The sequence below is a fragment of the Passer domesticus genome, chromosome 2 (genome assembly GCF_036417665.1).
Source record: "Passer domesticus isolate bPasDom1 chromosome 2, bPasDom1.hap1, whole genome shotgun sequence".
Taxonomy (NCBI): Eukaryota; Metazoa; Chordata; class Aves; order Passeriformes; family Passeridae; genus Passer; species Passer domesticus.
The window spans coordinates 50,298,071-50,313,802 of NC_087475.1; the positions used below are offsets into that span (position 1 = coordinate 50,298,071).

The 15,732-nt window shown below is 39.2% G+C and overlaps 1 long non-coding RNA gene across 1 annotated transcript in view; it reads left to right on the forward strand.

The window, feature by feature from the left end:
• Positions 1 to 15,732, forward strand: part of LOC135295410 (uncharacterized) — a 75,526-nt gene that overhangs the window by 10,662 nt on the left and 49,132 nt on the right. The window lies entirely within an intron of this gene.

Consider the following 15,732-nt stretch of genomic DNA (forward strand, 5'->3'; position numbering starts at 1 on the left):
ACGGTGCAGATTTGTTGAGCCTGGGTCCCATCATGATGACAAATAATTCTCACTGCTCTCTTTGACTGTCCCTTTCTCTCTGCATGCCTTGTGTGTTTCATAATTTACTTAGATTGATTCAGATTATCAAAACTTTATGACAGAACGGTGATGTCTTGTTCCATGGTTATGAGATACTCGGTACAATTAGGGGAACATTTGTTGGATCACTGCTTTTTAACCTGCACTCGTGCCATGGACAAATGCATCTGGGAATTGTAGCCCTCCTGAAATTTGTCTTTATCCAGCTAGAGAGCAGCTGTGCTACTTTAAGTGACAGAGGAGGAAACAGGAGAGCATTTTGAATTTTAGGAAGCAGAAACTTCTGTGGTCAGTGGGAAAAGACTCATCTTCCGTGTCTCTCTTGGCAAAAATATGGTGACTGTGACTGCTTTTGTAGTATTAACATATCATGAGCACAAGCTGTTCTTGTGGCATTTTTGGCTTGGCTGTCTCATAGGAAAAACAAGAGATGAGAGGGAAGAAAAGGAAATATCAAAAGGACTCTGACTATCTGGTCATGTGTGTGTGTGTGTGTACATGCATGAGGTGGGAAGAGGGATAGAAATAGTAAGGGAGCAAAAATAAAAAGGGTATGAAAGGTGGGAGGGAAATAAGCAGAGGAAAACAAACCTAAAAGAAGCAGATTGCAGAAAGACAGAAATTATGAAGCTGCTGAAAAGGATGCAGGAGAGAAAAACCCCCAAACCACCACCGTGGAAAAGTAAAAAAAGAAAATGAGGAATTCTTGGATTACTTCCATCAGTTTTGTCAGAAATTGAATTAAGCTCTTTACCAGCCATTTGTGTTCTCATCTGATTTAAGTGGTAAACATATTACTGAACTACCACATAGAGCTGGTTAAGCATCTCTGTGAAGTCCTCAGGAGTTAAGACTGAGGAAGAAATGTGAATTTTGTTTTTCTGCTTATGCAGTTATCTAAAGGGTTTGATTATTTTTAGATTTTTGTAAATAAAGTATCTATGAGTTCCTTTACTGTTATGACCAGCTATTGAGGGTTATCTGAGAGAGCAGGCAAGGAGAAACTGCATGAAAGTTTTTTTGTAGCTGCTCCTCTGTCTCTTCCACTTTCTGTCCCATTTCACTAAAGAGAAAGGTTTTATAAATGTGGACTGATATCTTACAACCCATCTTTTGATGATGGTATTTCGAAACACAGTATTCAGCACTGATGTCAGAGTTATTGGCACAGCACTGGGCAAGCTGTGGCTTTTTTGAGCCTTTGTGCCTGTGTGGAAAGAGCAGGCTGCTGAGGGCTTGTGTGAAGAAAAAATCCCTTGTAAATGCTGAGGAGACTGTGCTTAGGTATGCCCTAAAGGGTATCTCCTCACCCTCTATGTCAGCTGTACCTGCCATGACCCACTGGTAGGGTAGAGCTGCTCAGTTGACAAATTGAATCTGCTTTTAACGAGCAAGAAGTCAAGGCAAAATCAAGAACACGTACCAGCAGAAAAACCATCACCTGAGGCTGGAAAATGGAGGATGCAGGAATTTCCAGCAATATTTAAGTCATATCAAGGCTGAGGGGAGCTGAGTATCCCTGACACTCATTGGTATCCTTGGAATAGATGGGTTTATTGGTTTCACATACAATTTTGTGTTTGCTTTTTTATTACCCATTCTATTTCCAATTTCAATACTTAGATTTTTCACTTTTTCGTCTGTGTAATTTTAGTTAAATAATTTAGTTTTTAATTTTGACTCAGTGCCTTGGGACCAACCTATTCTTTCTTGTTGTTATTTCTGTCCATGGCATAAGCTCTGGATGACATATGTAGTCTGTCTAAATATCAAAGGTTTTTGAAAAAGGGACAAAACGAGGGAAATGTCAGGAACAAACATCACAGACTAGCTCTGATTTACATGGAAAAACATTTTTAAAATCAAAGCTGATTGCCAAGATAATGTCTAATATTGAATTCGGACAGAAGTCCCCATTGCTGCAAAAAAATGGATGTGGTTCTTTGAACAAAGCCACCTACACCTAAAAAAAGTGATTTTATCCTGGGAGCAGATGACTGCAGTGCAGCTCTCACAACTTGATTCTTTACCACAGTACTTCCATGGAACAACAAGTTGACACATTTCCTGACTCCATGACAGGGAAAGTATTACAAAATCTAATGCAGCTAATACAAATCTAACCCACATTTCATGTTGACCAAACAGGTGTTATCTGTCCTGTTTGTCTTCTTGCACACTGCTTGTAAAATGGACATAAAGATACCAGTTCTTATGAGATAAAGTCTCATGTGAGAGGTAGGATCTTTCTGTCTCACTCAGGTTAACTCACTAATTAAGCAGATAGCTGTAAAGCCCAAGCCAAAAATCTTATAAGAGAATGTCAGTGAAAATAAACAATATTTCTAGCCCTTGAACTATTGGGGGATAAAAAAAAAAAGTCTATTTTCAGTTAGAGTGAGAAATCACTTAGCATCAATGATTAAGAATTAGTACTTTCAAGAGCAAGAAATTGTCATTTCACTCTTAGTCACTGAAGAGATAGGCAGGGAAAAGACAGGAGCAGTTTTCAAAGAACTTGGGAAGAGAAACACAACTTACAGAAGTCTCCAAGAAAACATGCTGTACTGTATTTAGCTGGAGTGCTCCCTGTGCCTACCAAAAAGGGTTTTCTTATAGAAATAAGTAGGCCTGTTACTTTATAATCCAGCATGTGCTTTATGAGACATATGGTCAGGGGGCTAGTGAAACTCTCAGCAAGGAATAAAATCTAATTAAGAAGCAAACAAAGCTGAGTAAGGCATGTGTGTGGCAGAAGCATCCAGTGGAGTTGTGTGCAAGGATGCAAGCAGTGTCTGACTTGAGAAATGCAGCTACTAGGGATACACTGTGCAACTGAGATGGTACCAACAGGAAAACACAAGTTTCTTGTTCACAACAAAACATTTTTGGAAGTTTTCTAGCTCTTCTATGCATTGCATCATATCACATATTTTACTACAAAGCAAAACTGAGAGGAAAGAGTAGAGTTAATTCAGGTCCTGTTAGGAATTTTCGCAGTGCTGATGTGAACATGATGATGGGGAAGTAATGAGATTACTGGCTAGCCAGCAAAGAAAAGGATTTATACACTGATGAGTGGACGATCAGTCCTATAAATGTAAAGAAAACTTTAAAACTTTTAGAACAGCCAGAGTTTTATATCAGAAGCTGATATTTGCATAAAATTTCTGAACAGAATTCCCACTGTCAAAGACCAAATTTGAATTTAGTGTATGTCCTATGAAACGACCATACTACATGGTGATGCCACAGCAAGGCAGACTGTAACACTGCAAAGCAAATGTTCAGGGTGAATATTGGACCAAACAGGCATACTGAGGCTGAGGAAAACTTAGATCCTCTTAATTAGGAATCTGTTGGCTTCTGAAGAAACTTGGACAGTCCCAGGGAAACCAAAACTTCAAGGGAGTATCTAGATCAAAATAAATGAAAGACCCAGGGATGCTGTGAGAGATCTGACAGATCTTAGGTTTTATTGGAATCTCTCAGATTCTGTTATGTTCTGCTCTAGAAATGTTACTTGATGGCAGCATTGAGACTCAAAACTGCCTTTTTCAATAAAAGCAAAACTAAACAACCTTCTTCACCAAGCTGTGGAGCAGCTGGAGCAAGAGAATAATACATCTGAAAGAGACTTGAAAAAACCAGCTTTGTCATGAAGGCCCTGAAAAAAGGAGAAGAATAAGTTTGGATTTAAAAAGAGGCACTTGTTGCTGGCTTTCCATTATGGAACAATTCTGTCTTTCAATCTTAGCTATTTCAATGGTACAAACCCCTCACAAACCACTGGAAAACATAATGTAGAGGTTATTGGACAAATATTATCCAGGCAACATAGTCCCTATGACAGAAAAGCTGAAGAGGGTGTATTTTCCTGGTTCTTAAATGCCTGGGAAATATAATAACATCATACTTGAATTATTTCACTCTTATGGCAAGAGGCTCTAGGTTGAGGACCATCCCCTTTGGCAAATGAAAGGAAAAGAAAACTGTTTATGCCCACAAACTGTCCAATCCATAAGGAGACAATGTCACAGGGACACAATTCTGTTACTGGTTGGAAGGTAATCAATGTACATTAATGATGAAGCAGTAAATACAGACAATTCATGCCTAGGATATTAAAAGGCATTTGGTGAAATAAACATACTGTGGAGGAATGAACATCCAGTGAACCTTATGAAATGTGTTAAGACTATAACAGTCAAGAAGAACAAAGAATATTTTTGGAACTTCCAGCCCACCTATCAGAAAAAATCAGATAAGTTGGTTTTTACAAGAGAAAAGTGCTGCCAAAAATTATTTCTCTATTCTCTGGAACATGAGCTATCCTAGAGAAGCTGAAGCCAGGAAATAGAAGGCATATGGAAGCTGAAAAGCCCATAAGGATGTGTAATTCTTTCACAATGCTTCAGTATGCTGTAGCAGAATTTAAAAAATTATCTTTGCTGTGTTGTTCTCAATGTCCAGAAAGGTTGAGGAATAAAAGTATTACTTTTCTTAAGGCCTAAAAATAAAATTTACTTGGAATCCAGAAGAATAATTTCTTACACCTGTGAAATGAAAGTTCTTTCACACAGAAATAATTGAGTCCATCTTTTTGCATAAAACTTAATAATACATTAAATGAAAATCATGACCGGAATCATACACTTCCTTTGAGTCTGAAATAAGAAACCAGCAAAGACCATTCAATTTAAATTACTAGCATTGTTTTCCTCAAAACATTACTGCCTCCCAAGGCTCTTACAAAGCCACATAAAAGGAGTGAAAAATAAAAAGAGCCACCAAGGAACAGAGGTTACCCATGCACAGCACTGCTGCTCTGCAGAGAGCAGAGATAGCAGAAGTAAGTCAGAAAATCAAGCCTCTGCTTCCTGGACTCTGTTTCAGCAAAAAGTTGTTTACAAACAGCTCAGACAACACTCAGTGAGCAGAGACCGAGCTGCAGTAAACCAGACAAGACAGAGAGACTGCTGGGCACCACGTTAGTCATCCAAAGCCCACATAAAATAATGGCAAAGGAGGGACCTGAGATCGAGGTCAGATGAGTAGGTTATAAACTCAAGACAACACTGAAGCTGTAAATAAAAGCAGCTTCAAAGTTGGGGCAGACTATAAAAAGTTGATTTTTTTTTTTTAAAATTAAAGAAGACTCCCAAAATTGGGTAAAAAGCCAGCAAGCTCCTTTTCCCTTCCAGCAGCTAGAGGGGAGTGGAGTTTCAATTTTATATATTGGTAACTAATCTGGAGCTAATATAAACTACTAATCTCTTACTTGTGCCCCAGGTCTAACATCTTCCTCAGTCCTGCATTTCAAAGTGTCATTCAAAATGTTCAGGATATTGAAGTTTCAACTTTCCTGGGGAAATGAAGAAATAACTGTAGTTTCTGAGGAATATTTCAAGATTATTTTCTACTTAAAAAGCTGTTGCTACAGCTAAATTTAAAAAAAAAAATTAGGAAAGGATTTCCAAAAAGTCAAGATGTCCAAAATAACACATGATAATTGACTGTCTGGTACATCATCACTGTTTCAGTTATCCCAAATAGTGGAGAATCTCCACATCCATATAATTAGGCTACTGAAACAATCTTGGCTCTGCCCCATAGTCCCATGGTGCAATAGCCATATGATTAAGATTGTGATTGTGATTAAAGCTTCTCAGTCTGAAGTCCCAGGGCACTATAAATTTCTTTTTCATTTTGTGATGTTTTATTTTCAATTCTCTTATGCTAACCTCTCTTACCTTTGCTGCAATGAGTAGAATTTTGAAAAGGTTTAAGACTGCATGCCATTTGCTGCCAAGATTAGCATAGCTAAAAATTCATCTGCATATAACTATTCCCATCAGTGAGGCTATCAAAGAACTCCTCTTTCAAAAAGGTTTCCAATCCTGTTTCTCTAAATGGGACTGAGGGCAAATGTTCCCTCTTGTGCTGTGGTGGTCAGCATCTTGTCCTGCTTCCAACAACATGATGCTGACAGCAAGTTAAACCCCCAGCTAAGCTGCCCCACAGGGGCACCTAATTGGCAGAATGAATTTGCTCCTGCTCCTCTGCTGCCAGCTGATCTAAATCTCCACTTTCTGATGGTGCATTGCTGCTGTGAACTAGTTGAATTTTGTCTACACTCTCAGAAACCTGGAGTCCTTGGTAGGGCAAGGTAGGTCCTGTTCTATGAGGGACATAAATGCATATTTTCTTCAAACTCAGGTAATGGGCCTCATGTTTTTGTAACAGAATTATTTGAGTTCAATTTTCCTTTTGAAAGTCCAAGTATAATGGCAAGGTTGACCACACATTTGTTACATCTCCTGTTTTGGATCATAAAAAATCAGTTCACATCCTTACTGGTAGCTGTGTAAAGTGGTAAAGCTGTCTGTTTGTTTTTGTGCAGGACAGGTTTTAGCTGGCTTGCTTTTCCAAGTTTCTAATAAATTCATTCTTGCTCCTTCCCATTTCTGAGGCTTGTTAGGTTATGAATTTTCTTTCACTTTGTCTGCCTTTGCTAACAAGTGTTCTCATTGCAGCTAAGTCCTTTCTTTCTGTTGCCATGCACAATTTTTTTCCCATTGGGTTGCTAGGTATTATTAAGTTTCTACTTATTTTACTATTCATGTGACTTCTGCTCACTGTCCCCCCAACATTACTTCACACCTTGTATTCATTACCATCTCTGCTCTCACATACAAACCTGAATAAAATTTTAAAAGTGAACACTGTAAGAGGCTTAAATGAAGATTCTTTGCCATGGCTAGTCATAAAATGCAAAAGAAAAAGCAAAATTCAAACTTTAAGGAATGGGATTTCATATTCCCCCTGAAGAATGCCTTTTAATAAAGCCCAAATTTAATGCAAACAATTCTGGTGAAATGAGTAAGTCCTTGGCTGAAATGATCTAATCTATTGTCATGCTCAATAAACATAGCATAAATGATCACTGAAGTTAAGCTACACTTGACTATGTTTGGTTAAAAACACATCATAGACTCTCTCTGGGATCTAATTTATTAAACCCCCTTCAGCAAACAGTGGCATGAAGAAGAAATCAATTAGTTTTCCTCCATCAGGAAGAGGAACTAAACAACTGGTATTCCATACCAGGTATTTCAAATAATAAATTATAGATGTTCTGTCCCAGATGACAGTATGGAAATTACCTTCTAAAACCTGTGAAATATCTAGGGGGTCTTTGAAATTTCCTCCAACTTTGTCTTCCACTGATGGTGCAGCAATGATTATAGTGCTCCCCTACTGAAATTGCTTCTGTCATACAACTTAAGCGTTGGCTTGAGTTCAAAGTGACACAGCATGGAAGGTATGTGTCATTGTCAGAGCCAATAACTCAAGATAAGAGTTTACCACAGCCTCTTCTGCACCTAACTTAATCTTCTTCTATGGAAAGTTGCTCATGTTGTCCTTCTGGAGCCCACTTACTTCTCTTTATTATCCAAACCTCCTATTCTGCAAGTTTCTTTCTGAATTCTCCTCTCCTGTTACTAGAGCCCAAGGACCAGCCCATGCTTGCCAGACTTTGACTTTTCTCCACTCATGATGAAAACCCAGGCTAAAAGAAGTCCTGCCAGTGGTGTTTGTCCATTTTTCCTCTCTACCTTACCCTCCATGCACAGCAGACCTTGCTCTTCACTGCTTCTAGAGATGGAAAGAGCATCCCTTGGCCACAGCTGCCCTTTATGATTGCTCCCTTCATCTGTGGGAAAATCTACAAGGATAAATGGTAGAGTAAAATAATAAACAGAGGTGATACAATAATGTAATGTTAAAAAAAAAAACCAAAAAGCCATAGTAATCTAATAATCTATCTGGTTCAGCCTTATGTGATGATGCCAAGACACCTTTTACCACTCCTCTAAAATGCTGTGCCACAACATGGCCTTTGCTGGGGTTTCATTCAAGCCTGAATGGAGGGTCACACCAACCTGTTCTTTAGGAAGGTTTTACTTTGTTACCCGCAATAGCATCACTGTCAATATCTCTTGGTACAAGAGGAAAATAAAACTGACTTCCTGCTCTTTATTGAATAGAGACCTCTTTTCACCTCTTTTCACCTGCCAGAAAGTTTCAGATCCTCTCACGTATCAGCTCAATAGAAAGAAAAAAAGTCTGTTTCTAGGTATTCCTTGAACAGGTTTTATATTAAAACACTAGTGTAAACTCTCAATCAGTATAGATTAAAGTAATATCTCTGACTGCAGAGCAGATTTGTGGCAGCCAAAATATATGAAAACCTTAAAAACCAAATTGAATGGGCTTCTTTTGTGCCTCTAAATTCCATCTCTAGCAAATGCAGTCTATTTTGCCAAATAACCTATTTCATAAACCAATTACACTGTTTGGTTTTGATATGTGAATATTGCTTGCTTTGTGATAATAAAGCAAGTATTTTCATTTTTATTTTTTGGGGGGAGAGAGGGAGGAAGTGGGGGTTTGCAGGGTGGGGAGAAGCAGAATGTATCTAAAAGAAAGCCATTATTGTGCTGAATATGGAAGAACTCTTTCCTTGCCAAAGTAGTAGGAATGGAAAATGGACTAAAAAATTTCTAAATAATCTAAGGCCTCTTTTCTGAATCTTGCTTCAGCTAGACATGGCTGCCAATAACATAAACTTAAAACTTCGGTACAAGGATGACCTATGCTACAATGTTTGTTTTCTGTACCCTGCATATTGTGCAATTAATGTGGCCCAATGTCCAACACTACCTGAACTGTCTTTCTAGAGTACATACAAAAATTCCATGTGCTTCTGAGTCCTTTCACACACATCAACTCCCATACAAGCTTGATTCAGTAATCTCCATTTCAGGAAATGCTACCAAGTTCAAGTCTTGTAAAATACATGTTCTTTGGCAGGCCCCTCGAGGATCAAAGCACAGTAGTGTCCTTCCTTATAAAGTTAAAACCTAATAGTGAGAAGAGCCAACAACATTGTGCAAGAGTAATGAAGAAAGAGAGTCACAGGTCTCAAAAGTAATACAGCTGTTTCACTGTGATGCCACTTCTGCACCAATAAATGTCAACATTCAGCTGCCTCTCAGTCCAGGACGAGGCAAACCAAGCAGTATCTGCAGACTCCACACTGATGAGGTTACAATGTCCTCAGAGCCCAGCTCTGTCCTGAGGGTCTTGCTGGGAAGGGGGAATACATCCTGCCTCTGCAAGACCTTCCCCACTGTAGTGTGACCCATTTTGTTTTGGAAATTTGAACAAGGCCCAGTATAACCTTGCCTACTTTTTGAAACATATGGGTGGTAAAAGCCACTTCCAAGAGAAGTTATCTAAAATAAACTGTCCTTGGGAAGTTTTAGGAAATTTTGAATTAGCTTTACACCACTAAATGCACCACTAAGCTATTCTGTAATCAAAATAACAGCTTCCTGTTAATCTCTGTTGGTAAAATGCCTCCATTTCAAAATCCTGATGTGTTAGAAGCTAGATCCCATGGAGCTTCCTTTACAAGGCCAGATCTTGATATGGTATGGCTGTGAGATGAGATTGGGGCCTGAAGGATGATGGCAGCTGAAGAAACAGCTGCTGAGTTGCAGGGCAGAGGACCCAGAGGGGAACAGCACTGTCTAAAGTGGCATGGCACAATCCAGACCTTAATTTAAAATATGGGACACTCCCTTAAGCCAAAGGCTTTAAAGATAAAGTAGAAACCGGAGGGAGGTCTGTTTTGTACTAAAATATGTATTTCTAGTTAAACTAGCTATTAACTGAAAATAGAAACCTGTTTGTGAGACTTGGTATCTTTGGTTCCTGTTCCTCTGAGTCTACTATTTTTGGAAAAGGATTTCAAAGAAGTGAAACTCCCCACAAAATCCTGTGATAGTGCAGGAATTTATAACTGTTCCAATGGTTTATGTTATTTCACTTGGAAGGTAGGAGTAATCTACATGTGGTCTCAAGCATGGGCATGTGTGAAAAGGGACTTTTTCTAAGGCTATATCCCTGTATATGTTTAGACATTAAGAACTCCAAGAAGAGTTGAAAGTGACATTTGCTTTCCAAAATGAAGTCTTAGATTATCTACATTTGGTTGGTAGTACTGCCTAGATGTGGAATGAAGCAAAACATGGAAGAAATTGAGGGCTTGAAAAATGAAGGACTTAACTGCATTTGAGAGGAGTTTAAGATGTGACCAAGTGGAGAATTTCATCTACCATGCTCTCTGATAGTGGTTGTTTATCAGCTGGTAAGCAGCATCTTCCTTCATTCATTGTTTTTCCTTTAGCTACTGTTGCATCAGGCTTATGTACATCTGCTGGACCCAAATGATTACATGAACAGTAGTGTTTTTGAACAAGTGTCTCAAATGCATCTTGACAACAAATACCCACTCAATACCAGCAATCATATCATCCCTCAAACCTCTTTAAACTCTAAAGACTTGATGACACAATCAAATGATTTCTTTACAGTGCTGGTGCGTGGAGGTTTAGAAGCATTTTTTTGCTGTCCCGAACCATCCCAAACAAATTCCTATCCAGTCAAATGTTTTTTGTAAACCAGTGGGAAAATTTCAAGTCATCAGGCTGCATTGCATTAAGTCATCATTCGCCAAGAGCTTTGTTGGAAACTACTTTTGCTAAAAGAATTGGTGAAGTATGTGTGTCATTGTACAAAATGCTGTCCTACTGAACGGAAGAGAACTTTGAAACGCCTTCCAAGTGAGAAGGCTATAAGCCAGAGCACCTGGAATGTAGGTTTATACAGTGTATTTTTGGAGGCTGAAAGAAGGAAGACAAGTAATACCAAGCTGATTTTCTTCTTCTAATGACACTGTTAGTGCATTTCATACTAAAGTAGCAAAAGTGCTGGTCCCACCATCTGATGACACCTAGGATAAATTAAAGCTATTGCACTCATATTAAAATAAGGGTGAGTTTTACAATGCAGTGAACCATCTTCACTCGCTGAAAACATTAGTCCAAATTTACAGCTCTCATAAGGAACTACAGCTCAGCTGGGCTCAACAGTCTCACACCCTCTTACATCAGCAGTTAAACTCAGCCAGTGTTTCTCTGAGATATTTTTGTACTCTGTTCCCAAGCACTTACTTGTCTTCCTGGGCCAATGTCATTCTCTTAAACAAACAAAGTGACAACAAGTTAGCCATTTAGGTAATTTTTGTCCAAAGGAAAATACTTCCAGTTCAAATGATCTTTCATAAAAAGCCTTTTTTCAAAGGAAAAGTCTGTGTGATTTGGCTCTTGTTCCTCTCAGTGGGAATAAACTGCATCTGAATATTGAGAAAATCTTAATTCATGTGAGACAATGGTTCTTGCTTGCATTATGAGCATAAGGTCACACCCTCAGCACTCTAAGGGCATGAAGGCAATACAGCTCCTAGATAAGATGTTAGAGTTTTGTGCTGAGGATCTCAGTTTAGTTTTGCTGTGTTGGCTACCATGCCATGCAATAACTGTGACACCAGTCTTCATATAATTCAGGGTCTCTGGCGGTCTGGGCAGGTTGTGATGATGCCTGAAAAAGTATGGAAGTAGAGTGGAAGGGTACTGCGAGTGTGAGTCTGTTTCTGTGCTGCCGTCAGACATCCTCCTGCAGGGGCATAACCTAATTCTGGCTGCAGACTTGCACAGCTCTGGCCAGCAGTGTTTATAAATAGGAGTGTGATCTACTAAAAAGTTTCTAAATTCAATTATTGCTTTTTATTTCCTGTGCCATTGCAACAATGATTTTTTTTTTATTTTGCTTTTGCGTGATACCATTCAGCACAAGCTTTCCTTGTACAGGTTTTCTTTAGGGTCCTTTTCTCCTCTTTTCCCTCCTACCCTCACATTTTGTGTTTCTATTCTGCATTTGTAGATTAATTTGTAACTGGTAACTTAAAACAGATCATCTTCTTTTTCACCAGGTCTAATATTGAAACTTTATCAGGAAGAAAGAAGGATGAGTTCATATGGTGAGGAAAGGGAAGGTTACATTCCTGCTGTGCACAAAACGTAATGTCCACCATCAGTAGCACTGAGTACCTACAGAAAGGGCAAACATTTCACAAGCTAGTCTCCAGTTCATGCTTGTAATAGTTCACTGTTTTCCATAGGCTTCATGTTGCTGTCTCCCAGCTAGGGGCTGAGAACCCCTCTCTCTTCTCCAGTAGCCATGTTTTGCAGGGTCCCAGGGTAGTGCCAAGAGGCTGAATATGGGTTAGAGGCTGAGAACACTCTGTGTGTGTGAGTGTGTGTATTTTTGTGGCAAACCCATCCCAAAGCCCAGCTGGAAGCAGTTCTTAACAGCAGCCTCAGTATACAAAAGCCAGCTGTCGTGCCTTTACAACCTCAGGTGTTGGAGATACCAGCTCCAGATGCCCAGCACTGCCTTCAAGACGCTGATGGGAGCCCTGTGTCACTTTCAGCCTGTGGGCACAGTAGCAGAAGCTCTGAGAGCTGGGACAGATAGTGCTGAGAGGACTTAGCAGGGCCAAAGCCACAGTCCTCCTGCAGGGACCATCCCCATCCCCTGCTGACCTTCGGCTGGAGCTTGGGTGGCTGGTCTCACTGTGCGTCATGGAGGAAAGAGCAGAACAAATGGCAGGCAATAATTTTCCCTGTAGGACTGGCAGAATGAGAAAAAATTTTTCTTCAATATTCTGTTTGCACAATGTGTCCACTGAGCAAGCGCCTCCCAGGAAATTGGTCTCTCCTGCAACATCCTACACCCAGCCCACACAGCAGCCAAAAGTCATAGGACTGCTTGTGCTGGGGCTGAGTTCACATGCCAGAAGAACCCATAAATGCTGCCACTTTGACACATAGACTTTACAACTCACCACAGAACTGTGTGAGAACGTTAAAGCTTTTTCCATCCACAGTTTTGAAATTCACATTGAAAAATTTTCTATATTAGTGTTCTCATTTCACATACTTTCTGAGAAATGGTGCTCATTTAATCCAAATATGCAATATGGATGCATTTATACTAACATAGAGCTGTTCATTCAAACCAACTTCATTTTGCACATATTGCCACAATTGATTTTTTGTGATTTACTAGTGCCCCAAACTCAAAATCAATTGAGCCATTGTGAAAAATCTGCAGATATCCAGGAACTATTTGCCTAGCCCTGGCAATTTAACTTTCATCATCACCAGCTATTTTACTGCAGAGCATTTTGATGGAAGTGCTCACTTGCTCCCACTGTTTTAAGCTTTGCTGGCATTTCAAGTAGTGTAACTATTTGCTGAGGGGGCAGGTGGTTAGAGGTTTATATATGTGCTTCTGGAGGGATAAAATGGGAGTTCATCTTCTCCACACCTATTCACAATCGTTGGTAACAGGGTGTGGTATTAAGAAAGGGAAATGAGGGCACACTTGACACCATTTTGCTGCCTGCTTTGTAGTGTGAAGCCTGAAGAAAATTGACTCTGTAGACTCTAAAGAAAAGAGACTAATTCATTGCTGTGTGCAATATGTATGCATTTTTACTGGTTCCTACTCTGACACCTTTTTTTTTTTCCCTAGTTATTATTATTGTAACTAAAACGCTTGTGTACTTGATGAATCTCCTATTCAACTTAGGAATAGGGAGATGGGAAGAAAAGACACCTGAGCAGCAAAGAAGTCAGATAATGATGGGACAACAGAAGGGATGTGTGCTATGGTAGCTGCCATCAGTGGTCCTGTGTGGGCAAGCAAACCCCAAAGGAAAATTGTTTGTCAAATTTTCCAAGTTAATTTCCAAGTACTATTTTTTTTCCTGAGACATGATGGGAACTTTGACTTTTCATCTCAGCCATGACATACATGGCTTAATCTTCAGTCTTTTTTTGGAGTAGATTCAGATGTTTGGTGCATCGCTGAGATGCTCCTAGGATCACCATAGGAAATCAGGTGCTGGTGCTCGTGCTGAATGGAGATGTCCAGAAACTCGTGGGACAATCTAACCCTGTTTTGCTAGTACAAAGTGTTTCTGTCCTCAGGTGGTGTGAGACAAAACAAAAACCAACAATTTAAATACCTTGATTTAATAAATTTCTTTCACAGACCTTCTTCCTTTAGATTACATGCAAACAGTGTACTAAACAACACAGTAGTTTGCTATTAAAAGGAAGACATCCTTCACGTCCTGCTGCATGTTATGAGCACAGGATCCCAGGAATGTGCTCTGATCAACACACCTACAAAGATCATTTCCAACTTCAGGGTCAGATTTAGCAGCAGGAATGAGAAACAAAACTATCACATAAAGGGAAATATAAAGTAAGATGCAAACAGTTTATGTACTCTAACACAGCATGCATGAAGGTTATATAATTTCTTTTGTTAAAATGACCCAATCAGTAATTTGCAGCCTAAAAAATACCATATATATATATATATATATATATATATATATATATATATATATATATATGATGCCTTTCATCCTGTGCACCCTGAAACTCATCTGAGATACTAGAAGAGATTTTAAATGGGGGCTTTTACTTTTCTTTAGGCAGTTGTGCACTCAGATCTACTCAATATTTGCTCCACTTATACATCCTCACTCTCCTGGGGTTCAGTCTTCAGTCTTCACATGGAAAATGAACTGTATTTAACTACAGTCTATGCCCATTTATGACACTGGTTCCTGAGGTTTGGTAAAATGAGTTGCACTGGGGGTCTGTAAAAGGCAGTATACACTAGCAAATAAATTCCTAGAGTCAAAAGGAGTCCAACACCTTGAACAGGATTTTTTCTTCTAGATCTTCATCACATATGGCAACTGACTTACCACAAGCTCCTGCTTTCCAGCAGTAATCACCCATCTCATCCGTGTGATGATGGACACTATGTAAACCTCTACACTTGGGATTTTTATGTGATTATAGAGGAGATTGTCTGCATCACAGTGCACCTAATAACTGTCCCCTTTGAAAGACTAAGGGACGGTTGCGATCCCTGCATTATTCTGTTTTAAGGAAGAAAATGTAATGAGCTTTAAGCCTCTCCAAAAATCAAATGCATCAGCAACAAAAAAACCAATGAGGTGATGAGTTGGGTAGCTTATCAGGACAAAGAAACCAATAAAAAGCAAAACTACAGTAGGTCATTTTGAATAGTTCTAACCTCACTAATTAAAAGCTCACATCCCTCAGAAATGTCATGTCATACCTTTCTGTTCTTTTATCCTGGATTGTTTTCCAAATGAGACTTCCTTGTTGTAATAGCTCGCTCTGAGGATGTTGGTAATGTAATAGACATCCTAGAGCTAATCTCTGCATACTTCTGCTTGTAATTCTTTACAGAGTAAAAGCTATCGGTTTCTGCTCACCAACTAACTGGTGTTTGAAAACTTGCCAGGAAAAAAAAGTGCACAAATAATTGCAGATATTGCCACACAGAATGAAAACTGACCCCAGCAGGAATGGCAGGTTAGCAGGTCCTAAATTATTTATACATTTTAACAACCATACATGCCAGAAATCTAATAAACTGGCAGCTGCCGGAAAATTGCATCTTAGAAATTGAATACAGAAAAGCTGTTTGCAGATAGTAAAAAGGAAAACAGCAGTCCTAGACTATACTAAATCCTGGGAAATAACTAAGTTTAATACTATTCCTCTTGGCTATGGGTTCCCTGAGTCTTGCTGGTCTTGTGTCAGGATCCATCTCTCTTTTTCA